The 6,888-nt window shown below is 38.8% G+C and overlaps 1 pseudogene; it reads right to left on the bottom strand.

The window, feature by feature from the left end:
• Nucleotides 1–3,795: 3,795 nt before the first annotated feature.
• Nucleotides 3,796–5,768, bottom strand: LOC101437694 (1-acyl-sn-glycerol-3-phosphate acyltransferase epsilon-like; annotated as a pseudogene).
• Nucleotides 5,769–6,888: the final 1,120 nt, after the last annotated feature.

Raw genomic sequence — 6,888 nt, 5'->3', positions numbered from 1 at the left:
AGGCGCTCAACCACTGAGCTACATCCACTCCCCACGCTGAGTATTTTATTCCTCAATTTCCCATTCTCTATCCCCATCCCGTCTTCTGGTAATCTGTATTCTAGATTTGAACTCCGTGAGTTTGTTTCAAATCAGTGAGATCATACAATATTTTACCTTTTGTGTCTGGCTTATTTCACTCAACAGGATGTCTTCCAGGTTCACCCATGTTGTAGCATGTGTCAGGACTTCACTCCTTCTTACAGCTGAATAGTATTCCATTGCATGTATGTGCCTCTTTTATTTTTCCATTCATTAGTTGATGGACACTTGGGCTGCTTCCATCTTTTGACAATTGTGAATAATGCTGCTATAAAGACCTCTGTGCAAATATCTGTTCAAAACCCTCCTTTCAGTTTGTTTGGGTATAAAACTGGCAGGGGGCTGGCCGGATAATACGGTAGTTCTACATTTAGCTTTCTGAGGAACTGCCAAGCTGTCTTCCACAGCGGCTGTACCATTTTACACGGCCACCAGCAAGGAATGAGTGTTCCTGTTTCTCTGCATCCTCTCCAACCTTATTATTTTGATTTTATAAAAATAGCATCAATTCTAATGGGTGTGAAATGGTATCTTGTTGTGGTTTTTTGATTTGCATTTCCCTGATGGCTAATGATGTTAAGCATCTTTTTGTGTGCTTTCTGGCCATTTTGTATGTCTTCTTTGGAGAGCTGTCTATTCTTTTGAATTTTTTTTTTTTGCCCATTTTTAAAATGAATTGTTTTTACTTTTGTTGTTAATTTGAAGGGTTTCTTTATATATACTGGATAGTAATCCTTTATTGGAGATGTGGTTTCCAAATATTTTCTCCCATTATGTAGGTTGTAGTTTTACTTTCATGATAAAATCCTTTGAGGACAGATTTTTTATTTTGTTGAAGTGCCATTTCTCTATTTTTTTTTTCTTTTGTTGCTTGTGCTTTGGGTGTGAAATCTAAGAAACCATTGCCTAATGCAAGGTCTTAGAGATGCTTCTTGGCATTTTCTTCAAGGAGTCTGATAGTTCTAGCTCTTATAGGAAGGTCTTTGATCCATTTTGAGTTGATTTTTAAAAAATTTTATTGAAGTTTATCATTCGTACATAATCCTACATCAACAGAAGGTGTAAGCAAAGTTGTGAACTTACAAACAAACGAGCGTAACATCATACATGGTCTCCACACATCACCCCCCGACCACCACACCTTGCATTGCTGTGAAACATTTGTTATAAATGACGAAAGAATATTGTCAAAATATTACTACTAACTATAGTCCATAGCTTACATTTGGTATATTTTCCCCCAACCCACCCTATTATTTTTTATTTTTTACTTTTCACCCTATTATTTTTTTAAATATATTTTTATAACAAAAACTGTGAACTTGTAAAACAATCATGCACATATGTAGAATTCCCATACAACACCCCTTCTCCAGCACACCGCGAGGCGGTGGAACGTTTGTTACAGATTATGAGATAATATCATTAGACTCTTACCACCAACCGTGGTCATAGCATACATTTGGCACGTTTTCGCCATACACCCTTATTATCAACACAGCACACCTTTGGCAGTGATGCAAGAATATTACAGTGTTGCTGGTACCGCAGTCCATAGGTCACCTCAGTTGTGCTTTTCCATGGTTCTCCACATTCCCAACATCCCGCAATAGTGCCACGTATCTGCCCTAGTTCTCAGAAGGACATTTGTGGCGAACTAGGCTGCCCACGTAAGGCCCTAACAGCTCGGCTGCAATAGCTAACCCCAGCTGTCAGAGAAGCCTCGAGTGTGCTGGCGCCATCATAGGAAGCTTTGTAGGTCATGGAGTACCCAGGAAAATTTGTCGAGTACGCAAGGGGATGAAAGCAACTGCAATGTTCAGAACATAGCCTTCTGTAAATACACAATGACATATAATCACGAGCTGTACTAGGTTAGATGTGTTCATGATTAATTAGGAAAATAGATCCAGGAGTTATGACTCATTGTTAATTCTGCATCAAGGTTAGAAACAGGAGAAATATATACTGGGAGAAAAACTAATAAAGGAGCTTCTTCTTTAAGCTTACAACTGCTGTATATGCACGTGCTTTCTTTATACGTTTGACTCTTGCTGGACCAGGCTCTGCCCACTTCTTTTTTTTTGACAGTGAAAGATTTTATTGTTTTAAACGTTCATCCAAACACACTCTTTTTCTAAAAAAGATGTAAAAGCACGCACACTGATGGCATTGTGATAAAGAAAAGCTAAGTAATAACTAAGCTGTAAATAAAATAATAATACCAACAAAAACTTAAATGACATGTGGAAAAGATTTATGGGCAGGTACAGGGCTCTGAATTTTAGAAAACAATAATTCAAGACAAAATGAATGCCGGTGAATGAAAAATTTCTAACTTCCCAAAGATCTTGATACAATTTTTAAAAAACTAACAACTGTGTATGGATCCTGTGTGAGAAGAGCATCAGTAGGGTCAGAAGGACGCCAGGCCAAGGTGCCCTGAGTGCAGCTCACTCTCCCGTCCAAAAACCACTTAAGATCCTCAGTTGCAAGGACACAGCTCTTAAAACAAGCGAGAGCATACTCATGAACATACTCGTGATCAAATAAGTAACAAAATTTACATTCACTTTCATCTAGTTAGAAATAGATTCTAATTTTAGGACTGTTAAAATTATATTTAACAAAGATATGGTATTTATCTCAATTTCACTGCACAGTAAGAGGAAGTTACAATTTGGCATGAGAGCACTTTTCAGAAGCTTTACTTAAATCCTCATTCATAACGAAACCAACTGTCACCTGTGGAGATGTGTGTTTACACACACATAAGAATACGTGCATCATAATTCACACCCACAGCTCTTCAAAGCTGCTGCTTGAAATGGTTACTCTGGTTTTGGAGAAGCAGTACAACACAGACAAAATTTCCCTTAATTATTTTTTTTCACTTTGTTTATCATGATTAAATTGGTGTATTTAATCTATGTCACTAATATAACAATTGTTAGCAGTAAGCAGAAATGCTATCTTAAAGTTTAAATTATAAGATAAGCTCAGATTGCATATTTTAAAAATTAAAAAAATTTAAAAAGCTCTTCTTCCATAGGATACATCATTCCATGACTAAAAATCGTGTGATCTGGTGCTTGAACACAGCTCTTGTTTTGAGGTGATGCGTGGTAATCATGTAGTCCCAGTGAACTGTATCTGTATTTCACTGACTTGAAGGTGTGAATTTCTTGACATAAAACACAAAATGCCTTTGCAGTAGCTGGTGAAACTTTAAGATCTTAAAGAGTTCAACTTTAGACAAATACTGGTTAGCGGTGCATTGCTTCCCTGCAAGTCTACTGTGCAAGCCACTGAGCAGCACCACTTAATTTAATCCAAAGGAAAGGGACTACAGCACTGTAGAAATCTACCATAATAACAGAAATGATAATTTTTGGATTAAATATATTGCTAAATCGGAATAATAGACAAAAGGCACATGCTAATCTAGTTGGTATGTTTGAAAGTCTCCTAGTACCTCAAATGTCTCTGAACTCAGTGTCCAATAGAGTTCACACTGATTATTTTGAGAGAGATATATATACATAACCTAAAATAACAGGAAACTTTAATGTTAAGTCCTTATGGCACAGATGTTGCAAAGCACTAAAAGCATAGTGAAAATCTTCAAAATGCTGGGCTATTTAAAATTCTGCAATAATGAATTAGAGTCACAATTTTAACTTAAACAATTATCATTTTATACATTCTTTTGTGTAGAGTACAGAGTATGCAAATTAAGGTGTTTCAATAAATTATAAATGTTCATTATTCTGCAAATATAAAATGAAATCAGGTATTAACACAATACAGTGAAAACATGCTCTAAATATAGAGCTTCTTTCCCATGAACACTGCTTACCACCCCTTTTCTCAAACAGCTTGATACTTAAGTACAGTTTCTTTGATTGACTTGGAGAAACCAAGCAAAAAGCTGAATATTACATAGTTGTAAGATACTAAATGCTTATTGATAAGAGTTTGGGACCAGTCAAGTTGCAAAAAATATTGAAAATAACAAATATAGTGAAATATACTGCAAAGTATAGCATAAACTCCATTTAGCTTTTACCTTTCCAGCAATTTCAGTTATAAAACTTGTAAGACCATATGCTTGTCCAAGACCCACTGCATACAGGCCTTAGTCACAAATTCTATTTTATCCAAAGTTCAATCAACAAGGCTTTTATTTACACTTATTAAATTCAGGAGCAATCTGAAGTAATGTGCAGCCACCAAAACCAGACACCGTAGCAATTTCCAGTGACTGGAGGCCGCTCCTTGTTCATGCTTTAACGCTAACCCATAAGCAGCCAGCAACGGTTCCATAGATCCATGTTTTCACACAGAGTTTCCTTCCAGCCTCTGTCATGAGCATGCTGGCAGTCAAACCACTTAAGAGCAACAATGCTGGTAAAGTCTTCTTGAGACTTAGTTTGGAATTAACTTTTCCCAGGAAATTTATTTCTTCTTTCTGGATCCAGTGACTCATAGAATTCTATAAGCAACTTATCTTTTATTTCAAAACATTCATGAAGCCATCTTCTCATATATGCTTGTTCTTCTGGGACATCTTTTTTGTCTGTATGATCAATGTGAATATGAATTTTTGGACATTCATTGCAGAGAAATTCAGTCATGGATGGTGCTCCTTTTCCCTGTACTTTACTGTCCACAGTCCCTTCATAAGCCACTGTAACATCATAAATTGCATCTAAATAATTCTGCATGGAATCAAAAGCAACATGAGTTGCCTTTACTCTTGGTGTCAGCACGTGTTTCAATCCTGCAAGGCCTTCTTGAGCAGCAAATGTTTGACTAGCTGAAAGGACTTTTGTTGGTTCCGCGTTACACCTTGTTCCCTCTGGAAAAATCACAAGAAACATTGGAGTTCCTGCTTTTAGGTGGCTCTGGAGCTTGTTTCTCATTTCTTTTTCATTAAATTTGGCACTTCGCTTTACATAGATTCCTCCATGCTGAGCAAAATAACACCGGTCCAGCGGAAGCTGTTGGAAACTGAGGCACAGTGGACTCGCAAGGAGAGACGTGCTGTCTCCATGGCTACACTTGCAACCTAAGAAATGCAGTGGTTGACTGCTTGATGATTATCAGGGTGATGCCACAGGCAGAGAGAAAAATGAGCACATGTACTTTGTAGTAAATAGAACACTTAGACCTTGTACCTTGAGATAAGATTTTTTTAGTTCCTTAGGCTATGAATAATGCTGATAGTTAACTGCATGTTGCCTCTTGTTCTCAGTAGACTGGGGTATGTAGAGAGCCCCTTGTAAGCAATAAAGTTGTCTGAGGAGTCTACTCGCAGACCCCCTGATCCCAGCTCTCTCTCTCTCTTTCTCTTTGTTTCATTCTCCTTTTTCTCTTTCTTTCATTCCTTCTGGCCGACATTTCAACAGGAAGTCGCTTCAGCCCGTCGCGCATGTCCCTTGGCCAAGATGTCAGCAATGAGCCAGTCAACTGTGCTTTGATGATTTGATGAATACATTTTATTTTTTGGCATATCACCATATAGCAATATCTGCATGCCGGTGTGGTTCTCCAAGAAGAGCACCACGATCTGGTAGGCGTCGTAGAGGCGGTCGTGGAGCGTGGCAGCACGTGGGCAGTGGGCAGGACAGCGGGTGGCAGCCACCCCAGGCCAGCACGTGGGTGGGTGCCGAGCCCAGCAGCATGCAGCGCAGCGAGTACCGACTCTTCCCACTTTTGAACTCTAACAGACGTTCTTGCGTTTGTACTATTAACCACAATTCCATTTTGAGTTGATTTTTGCATATAGTATGAGGTAGGGGTCCTCCTTTTGTTTCTCCAAAAGGAGATCCAGTTTTCCCACCACATTTTGTTGAAGAGACTGTTCTTTCCCAATTGAGTGGTTTTTGACACCTATCAAAAATCAGTTGGCCATAAATGTGAGGGTTGATTTCTGAATGCTCAATTCAATTCCATTGGTTTATATGCCTCTCCTTGTACCTCTACCATGCTGTTTGATTATTGTGGCTTTGTAATAAGTTTTTAAAAAATCTATTCCCCCCCCCCCAGCCGCCCCACGTTGCTTGCACTTCCTGTGCATTCCTCGGTGTCTGCTTGTCTTCTCTTCTCATCTTCTCTTTAGGAGACCCTGGGAACCCATTCTGGACCTCTGGGTTGGGAGAGAGGCGCTCACTTGAGCCACCTCAGCTCCCTGGTCTGCTGCGTCTCTCACTCTCTCTCCTCTGTGTCTCCCCTTGTTGTGTCACCTTGCTGTGCCAGCTCTGTTCTCCGTGGCACGGGCTAGCTTGCCTTCACCAGGAAACCCCAGGAAACAAACCTGGGGCCTCCTATGTGGTAGACAGGAAGCCAATTGCTTGAGCCACATCTGCTCTCCTGTAATAAGTTTTAGGATTGGGAAGTGTGAGTCCTCCAACTTCATTTTTCTTCTTCAAGACAGCTTTAGCTATTGGGGCCCTATCCCTTCCATGTAAACTTGATGACTGGCTTTTCAGTTTTTACAAAAAAAGGTTGTTGGAATTTTGATTGAGATTGTATTAAATCTATAAATTGCTTTGGGTAGTATTGACATTTTAATGTTATTTAGTCTTCTAATCCATGCATGTGGATTATCCTTCCATTTATACAGGTTTTTAATTTCTTTTGACAGTGTTTTGTAGTTCTCTGGTACAAGTCCTTTACATTCTTGGTTAGATTTATTCCTAGATATTTGATTCTTTTAGTTGCTATTGTGAATGGATTTTTTTCTTGGTTTCTTCTGATTGCCCATTGCTTAGGTATAGAAACACTATTGATTTTTGGGTGTTG

Source organism: Dasypus novemcinctus, chromosome 13, assembly GCF_030445035.2.
Source record: "Dasypus novemcinctus isolate mDasNov1 chromosome 13, mDasNov1.1.hap2, whole genome shotgun sequence".
NCBI lineage: Eukaryota > Metazoa > Chordata > Mammalia > Cingulata > Dasypodidae > Dasypus > Dasypus novemcinctus.
Note: the sequence above shows the minus strand (reverse complement) of the source record. Positions and strands in the feature narration are given on the sequence as shown.